Raw genomic sequence first — 8,826 nt, 5'->3', positions numbered from 1 at the left:
CCAGAAGGGAAATCCCAGGTCCTGTCTTCACACAGAGTCGAGTTTGCAGCGCATAGCAAAGAGTTCTGTACTTAGTGAGTGCTCATTAAACGTCTGATGAGTAATTTATTAAGTAAATGGGCAATGAAGGAACGTGGTTCTTTGTGTTTTGCAGTGATTGTGATGCACAGATCAAAGTTTTCCTGCTATATTCTGACACATGGGACCATCTCCCTCCCATCCCCTTCCAGCAAGTGCGAAGCCACACCTTTGTCCTGAGTCCGGATGGCTGGGATGGAGCTCCTGGCAGAGAACCTGGCTGAGGAAGGTTTGTCTTCTCTTTATACAAATTGCATGCTTTTGAGTCTAGTGAGTTGATGTGAGCTGAGCTGACTGTATGTAATTTAGGGGAAATTGAGGAGGTCAGGGAAGATCCCTGGGGAAAAGGCACTAAGTTCCCATGAGCCCTTCAAGTGGAATAGTGGAGATGTAGGAGGTGTTTCAGAGCAAACAGCTGGTGCCAATGCCCTGGGGCAGGACAGAGCATCCTGTTTAGGAAGTGAGAGATGGACAGAGAGGCTGGAGTAGGGATGGGGGTCTTGGACCCCAGCCTGTAGAACCTTGAGAAGTAAATTGCGTTGTTTAAGCCGCCCAGTCTGTGGTACCCGAGCTGACCACAAAGGCGAGGCCATGGGGGAAAGGCAAGCAGCGACCAGTGTGGTCAGGGGTTCACCTGCAGACGTGCCGGGCAGACGCGGTGGTGGCTCTGACTGAGGGGGTGAAACTGGGGATGAAGGGATGAGGGTTTTAGTTACAGTCAGGAAATCAGCAAGCCGTGCTGGTTAACTGGATACTGGGGAGCAGGGAGAGAGAGGAACGTGCCAAGAAAAATGCCGAGATTTGTGTCTAGAGCGCCTGACGTTCAGGAGACAGCTCATGAGGTGGAGGTTTGGGGAGATGACTGGCTGGGGGAGGTGAAGAGGATCTTCATGGACATGGCCAAGGGGCCCACAGGAGCATCTTCTCCCGTCTTTGCTCAGCTGCGGCCTCTGGAGAGCCTGTGTCAGTCCTGTGCCAGCCCCGCAGGTGACGGCAGCCCACCCAGGTGAGCTCTTGAGGAGGGTCCGAGGGAACAGCCAGAAGGAGCCAAGACCACGCTTCATGGAGCTCCACGTTGGGAAAGGGAGACTGGCCCCCGAGTGGGGAGATGCAGAGGCCTCTGGGCACCATCAGTGTACCCACGGCTCACATGGTGTGACCCACTGTGGATTGGCGTGCAAGTGACAGCCACGCATGGGAGTTCAGGGGTCTTTCCTGAAGTCTGTGCCCCAGGATGGTGTCCTGCTACTGAACCCTGCGGATGTGCCCTCCAGGGGCCCCTGGTCCCCTTGTGGTGAGGGAGCAACAGGGTCCAGCCGACCCTGGGCACGCCTGGTGCTTGCTGACCCTCAGGTAGGAACCTGCAGGCGAGTCAAGCCCCAGGTGTGGCCCCCTTCCCCCCTGCCCTCTGAGGACAAGGACCCCCACGCCCCACGGCCACCCCCCAGCCAGGACCCTCAGCACAGCAGCCCAACCAGCTCCCACCTGCCAGCCTTGGTTTGCAGCCTGGCTGGCAGGGCAGAGGGCAGGCGGCCCACCTCGGTCTGGGCCCGCTGCCACCCAGAGATGGGGTCTCCTGCAGACCGCCAGGGCCTTTGTCTGCGTGGCCTGGGTGTCAGGAGGCCTGCCTGGCCCCGAACAGCTGTCTGTCCTGCGTGCAACTGAGGGTGGGTCTGCCTCTGGTGGTCGCCTCAGGGGTTGGCTGGGATTTCTGCACCCCTGCCTTCACCAGAGGCTCCCCAGAAGTGCCCAGGGCTCCACCAGTGCCCACGCAGGCCTCTGTGATCAGCGGAGCCTGAGAAGTCTGCTGTGGAGTTCCCTCCCCCATCCATCTGTGTCCACGCGCACCTGCCCGGGGTCACTGGGCACCAGGAAGGAAGACACCCGTCCCCAGCCCCTGCTCCTGGACAGGAGCCACCGGCCATGAAAGCACCGACACCCTTTGAACGTGTTTTCTGGGATGAGGGGTCTTAACTTACATAACCCTCTCTGGGGGGGGGTCTTCCTGGGCCCCAACTTCCTCTCCAGGTGTCCCCCCACTGTGCCCCGCTTCTCTGCTCCCACCTCATGTACTCAGGGCTGATCTTGTTTATACACTTACTTACTAGCTTATTGTCTGTGGTTACACACACACACTGCACACCATACACACCAGACACACTCACACACACAGGAATATAAGCTCCCCGAGTGCAGGGAGCCTTGCTCATCTCATGCACTGGTATTCACTCCATGCCAAGTTCACCTCCTGCGCAAAGGAGGTGTTGCCATGGTACCAGCAAATGGATGAATGAATGAATGGGTGGATGAATGAATGAATGGGTGGATGAATGAATGGGTGGATGAATGAATGAATGGATGAATGAATGAAAGGGTGGATGAGCGGGAGGCACCTCTGTCTGGTGGGAGGGACATGGGCTTGGCAGCCAGGTAGACCTGGGTCTGACTCGGGGCTCCGTGACTCGGCAGTTGCGTCAACAGGGGGTGATGGAGTCTGAGATTCGTGTGCAGAACAGGGAGAAGGACGCCGCCGACCACACCACTCCGCGGACCCCGCGATGCAGCCACGATGAACGCACCCCACTCAATTGACAAACGCACAGCTGTCCCCCGACCACGGAGCTCCCCGGCTGGTACGTAACCTCAGATCCCACAGAGGTGTGAGCCCAAGTCCACAGGGTAGATGTACTGATCATAAGACCCTAAATCCCCCACAGGGAGAGACAGTAGACTGTCCTGTGCGCACCCACGTCATAAACACATCTACCAAGTGTTGTTCCCAGGCCTCGCTAAACGACAAAGCAGAACACAGATCTTCAGTTGTGGTCTCCTCGTAATGACGAACACAGGTGCTCATGTCATGGGGAGGTTCTGGGGCGGGGGGCCAGCACAGCGATCGTTTGGGGGAATCTCTGGAGCTAGGAGCCTGGATCGTAGTCTCAACGCATCCCTCAATCAGCAGCCCTGGCAGCCAGGTAACAGCCTGACCTCCGCTTTCTTATGTGTAAAATAGTAACACGTGCTTCTGGGGCTGCTGATGGGAGCAAGAAAGCCCTGCATGCAAAGTGCTCAGAACAAGCCCCGGCCCAGGGCCCAGCCACTCTTTCACTTTATTCTTTAGGTACAAAGAAAAGGTCTAGAAGGAAATATACCCACCCCCAAACATGGTAGGTTTTCTTAAGTGACTGGATTAGGTATTATTTTCTTTTAACTTTTCTCGTTTCTACAATGTGCACAAAATACTTTTATGATTGGAGGGAAAAGTACCCCTAAGAAATGACGTGAGTGCCCCAGGGCCAGGCGCTGGGGAGGAGAGCAGGCTGGGCAGATGGGGGCGGGGGGCAAGTGAGCATCCCTCCCCTCCAGATAAATCCACTTCAAGTCACTTTATCCCGGGAGCTGCTGGCTGGCGACACCCGACCCTGAGCCCTCGCCAGGACCCACCGGCACATTTGCTGATCCGCTCAGCCCAGCTCAGCAGCCTGGGGGAGGAGGGACCACAGAGCCTCTGGCCCGCTACTCACACTCCCTGAGTTTCTCTCTCTGTGTCTGTTTAAGCCTAAAAAGCTTGCCTTCCCCAGATGCACTTCTAATCACTGCCCCTCGGGATTCGTATGGCAAACAATTACCTTATCAGGGGTCACCCGAGGTTCAGCATCTTCCCTCCCACATCCTGCAACCTTTGCAGACTTACCGAGGGGCCCTGGTCACCCCTCACGTCGGATATAAAGGGAGGACGGGAGGGCTGAGTCCCGAGTCTTCTGATGTTCAGTGGACTTTCAGCCTCGGAGGACACCGGGCTTTCTGTGCATCCTTCTCCCAGCCCACACCCGCGGGGACCCCAGGCAGCTCATGTGGCTCTTCTCTTCACCCACTTCCCGCCACGCCCCAGCGTGGCATCCCTGGGATTTTTGTGTGTCTCTTAATACAGCTATTTTGACACGAAGACGTTTTGATGAGGAATCAAAAATTAAAATAGAATTTCATCTTTGTAAAATCCCCCAGCATCTCCACCTCAATCCATCTCCCGCGCCCTTTGAGGGGAAGGATCCGGACAGGGAGGGACTTGGGTCCACGTGGGACCAGGTCAGAACTCCCTGTGTCCCTCGCCCCTCGCAACCAGGACCCCTCTTGGCTGAAGAAGGGCCCGGAGAGGCTGTGGACCACGCAGGCTGCGCACGGCCCCTCCATCCACCAAGGAGGTCGGGGTCCAGCTGCTGCAGGCTCCGCAGCGCCCGGGGTCAGGTCTCTCTGCATATCTCGGCAGGATTTCTTCCCTGGCTGCTGCTTCCCGGGACCCGCAGGGATGACCAGCGGCGTTCAGGACTGTCACCCTGCCAGCTCTGCAGCCCTGGCAGAGACTCAGAGAGGAAGTGGTTTTCAGTGACACTGGCGAAATTGGGCCTGACCTCACACGTTGTAACCAGCCCTTTGCCAACAGGGCGTGCTGCGTCCACTGACAGCTGGGGAAACTGAGGCGCGGCAGGGAAGGTGGGCCCTGGCTCTTTCTCCCTGGGCCCTGATGGCTCAGCCAGTTTGGCTCAGGAAGAAGGAAGAGGGGCCAGTCCAGGAGACGAGAGGGGCTTCAAGGTGGACCCCCACCCTGCCCCCCTGGCTGGGCCGCTGTGGACAGGCGTCGTGGCTACTCTGGACTCTGGGCTCCGTCGTGAGGTGAGGAAATCACAGGAACCATCTCCTGGGCTTTCTGTCCCATAGAACACAGAAAGGGCCCGGCACACAGTGAGCGCACTCTGACCTTGGGAACTTCCGGGAACCCCGATTCGGCCGTCCTAAGGGGGAGCTCTCACCCCAGTCCAGGTGGCTGCCCGTGCCTGTAGCCCAGGGTCCCGCGGAGAGGCTTGGCAGAGCAGGGCGGGAGAGAGAGGCTGTGCCAGCTCCCCCCCTCTCCCCCCACATCCTTCACTCTGCCCCCTCTGTCCACCTGCCCAGGGAACCTGAGGACCAGCGGGCTCCAGGCTCAGCACCGCCATCTGCCCTCTGGGTGACGTTGGGAAGACAGTCAGCACCCCGGGTCTCAGTTACGTTCCTCCGCTGCGGACAGCAGCCCCACTCTGCCTTCTCCGGGGCGTTCTCAAGCCAGTGTCCCGTATATGTTCCTTACTTACAGGTGTTTCCACTTGCACTGTCTCCGGGTATCTAGGTAAACCCCGAGTTTTTATTCAGGCCCATAATTCAGCTTGAGAGGGAAAAGAGGAGGCGCAGGTGGCCTGTGAGGGCTGCAGAAGGAGGATGGGAGTGAGGTCCATCGTGACCCTTGTGATTTACCGAGCAAGGTCCCCGCGTCCCTGCTCCAGACCGTCACAAGGTAGATCCCTCACTTTTTGCCCGTTTCACCCTCACTTTATAGGGTGGATGTGAGGTAGCAGAGAGCCACGGAGAGCTCCTCTGCAGCTTAGCCTGGTGGACAGAGAGGGCATTGGAGGTGCCTCTGTGTCCTGTGGTGTCTCCCTGCACCGGGCAGCGGCCGTTGCTGAACTGGATGGGGGACCCACAGAGGAGATGTAGACACAGGTGACTGTGGCCAGTCCCAGCCCAACTCGGGGCTCTGCATTCCAGGCCCAAAGTGAGCCAGACTGGGGAGCAGCTAGGTCAGGGCAACAGCGTGGTCTCTGCCCACAGGTTCTGAGATGTTCCCGGCTCCCTCGGAAAGAAGGAGGGGAACTCCCTGACGCATTATAATAGGGAAGAGCCCTCTTACCAGGGTGTCTGCATTTAATACACAGTCATTTCCTGAAAAGGGAGAAACTGTCCTGCCAGCAGATTTTTACAGCCATGGCTCAGGCCGCCCTTTTGTGGATAGATGGTTAAGAGCTATTTCTCCATAAATTAACAAGAGAGGAAAACCCACAAAATTTGTCAGAAGGCTTCAGAATTGTGCTGTTTTCAAACAGCATGCATTGGGGTGAGCTCGGAGCCAGATGGTACCTCGGTGTCATGAAGGTAGGCAGCCGGTGGACCCCTCCCCCAGCCACAGGGATGCTGCCCTCAGAGGGACCCACGGTCACCTGTGACTGCACAACCCGGTGTCCCTGGGGGTGTGACCTGCCCCCTCACACGGAGGAAAACTTAAAATAATAAAACGGACGTCACACCATGAGTGCAGAATTAGTGAGTCACTGGACGGAAGCTACCACACCATCACCCCAGTGTGGGCGGGGAGGGCATCCTTAGCCCTCTGGTAGGCAGGCCCGGGGCCCACTGAGGGCAGCAGCTGGGGGCATCCCTGACGATCAGAGGACAGACACAGACTGGGTCACTGCCGGAGGCCACCGGCACCCAGACAGCTTCCCACGCCCACCACCGGGTACGTGCTGTGCCCCAGACAATCGGCTCAACTCCCACAGCAAGTCTCCCAGGTTGGGGGTATCATCCCCATGTTGCCATTGAGGGGTGCTGGAGCTCAGAGAGGTTAGGACACCTGCCCAGGGTCACACAGGGGCCAGGTGGTGGCACAGTGGTTCCAAAGCCACTGCATTTCAGCAGGCCAGCCTGGGTGGCACTATGCAGCTGCAGAGTCTACTTGTTTCCCCGGGGCCCCGTGTGCTCCTGCCTCATAGCTGGCTCCTGAACTCGTGAACACTTACAGCAAAGGGACAAAGGACAGATGAAGGAAGGTCGCTGGTGTGTCAGGTTCCCAAAACCTGTGACCAGACAGCAGGGACTGCGGCGTCCCAGCCCCCAGTCCCGGGTGTGGCCTGGAGGGAAAGGATGTGGGGGGAGGGAGGGAGGAGAGAAGGAGGGAGAAAGGGGGAGGGAGGGGGAAAGGGAGGGAGGTGGGGGGGCAGAAAGAGGGTGCCTTCGGCTGCTCAGAGGACCAGTTCCTGCAGCTGTGGTTCCCTGTGCCTCTCCAAAGCCCTAGTCTCCAGCCCCTGTAGCTCTCAGCACAGCCCAGAACTCACACACCCAGGGCATCACCCCCTTCCCCTTGAGGCTCAGGTCCCCTCCTGAGAAGGGGCTGGAGTAGGGCTTAGTTCCCTCATGAGCTCAGGGCCTGGCCCCAGAGCTACCCTGCGGCCCCCAGCTCCCCGCTGCCTCTCCTCACCTGTCCACTTCCGGGGCTTTAGGTCATCACACCTCACCTTGTCAGAACACTGCTCAGTCGTGAGGTCCCCGTCAGATGAGTGGAGAGCTGGATGGGGGCAGGGCCCGTCAGAGGTCCCCACACCCCTCATCTGAAGGCTTGGACGTCTGCTGATGGAAGGAGCAGTCCCGGATTAGGACTTGACAGCCGAATTGGAAATGATGTTTCCTCCCAAATGAATTCTAAAATAAACACTCTGGAGCCTGCGTACATTTCCTGTGCCCTGCTTCTCAGCACAGCCCGAGATTCACTGATGATCTTGTCGGTTATAAATTGCAGACTGCATTTCTCATATCAAAATGCACAGCTAGTGATATTTAACTCTAAAGAAATATATCCTCTGGCAATGAATACAGTCAGAAATTACTCACTGAATTTAACCAAGTAGAGAACACTGCCATATAGATGTACTGCATAAATTCAGAAATGTGGGACAACGGCCACCATTTATTAACATTTTATCTCCTTGTGGAAATGTTTGACCTTGCTTCAGCAGTTTTATTGGGAGCAAATGCTCTGGAAGCTCCCATTTCCCCCCTTTTCCAAGGCAACCTGAGGTGTTCTGAGTGGCATATAGCACTTACATTGTCATTTTCCTGATGTTTTCTTTAACCCAGGAGAGGGAGGAAAATGTGAGGGAAAAAGGCCCCCCAGAAAACTGCCTCTCGAACGCATGGAAATTCAGGTCATTTAAACAGGCTTCAGTTCATAAAGGGAAATGAAAGCAATTTAATTGTGAGGGGCTGAGGTTTCCGACAGGCGCTCGGGACCCGGGAGGATTTCTTATTGGAGAGGGGAACTGGGGGGCCTGTACCTAGCAGGCGTAACCAAATTAAATCCATCCATTCCTGCTACTACCAGACCCTGAGCACTTGCTCTGCACTTGGCCGTGGGTGGGGGATGAAGCTGTCAGAGGAGGAAGGAGCTCCTGGCCTCGGGGAGCTGGCAGTCTAGGCAGGGAGATGATGGTAAGCGACAAGCCCTGCAATTAAGGGGGTGTGACTCTCCTCTTCATTGTGCCCCCTGGCTCTCTGTCCCTCTCTCGCCCACCTGGAGGCCCAGGTGCTGTGTCTCCCAGGTGTAGACAAGCAGGTGGAGAGCAGGGGACCTGGCTGAGTCAAAGGCCCCTCATCCTCCTAGCTTCCTGAGCTGAAGATGGGCTAATGTATTTGGCTCCAGCTGTCTTTCACGCCATGTCCAAAACAACCTGAACAAGGAGGATAGTGGCTTAGAGGGAGTTACCATGTGCCAACAGACACCGAGTGATGGGCTGAAGATGCTGTGAGATCCAGGCCCAGGTACCCTCCCCAGGTGAGCTGCCCTGAGCAGCAAAACCAGCCTTCCTTTATTTCTATTTAGAGTGACATCATAGACTTTGCAAACATAATGTGTGTTTCTTGACCTCCAGCATCATTATTCTAAGTTTTCCTCTGAGATGAGGGAAAATAATAACATGAAAACTTTAGGTTGACATTATTCTTCCTTAACATGTTTTCATTTTATTTTGTGACCCCTCCCAGTGGAAGATGAGGAATCAAACATTCTGGCCACCCAGTCCCCCTCACCTTTGGCTTTCCAGATTTTTTCCAACCTTGTTAACTTTCATTTTTACACTGTCAAGGTTTATAAAGGTAAGTTTTGTTCTG

Source organism: Balaenoptera physalus (genome assembly GCF_965194825.1).
Source record: "Balaenoptera physalus genome assembly, chromosome: 13".
NCBI lineage: Eukaryota > Metazoa > Chordata > Mammalia > Artiodactyla > Balaenopteridae > Balaenoptera > Balaenoptera physalus.
The sequence above is the reverse complement of the archived record's forward strand: the minus strand, read 5'-3'. Positions refer to the sequence as shown.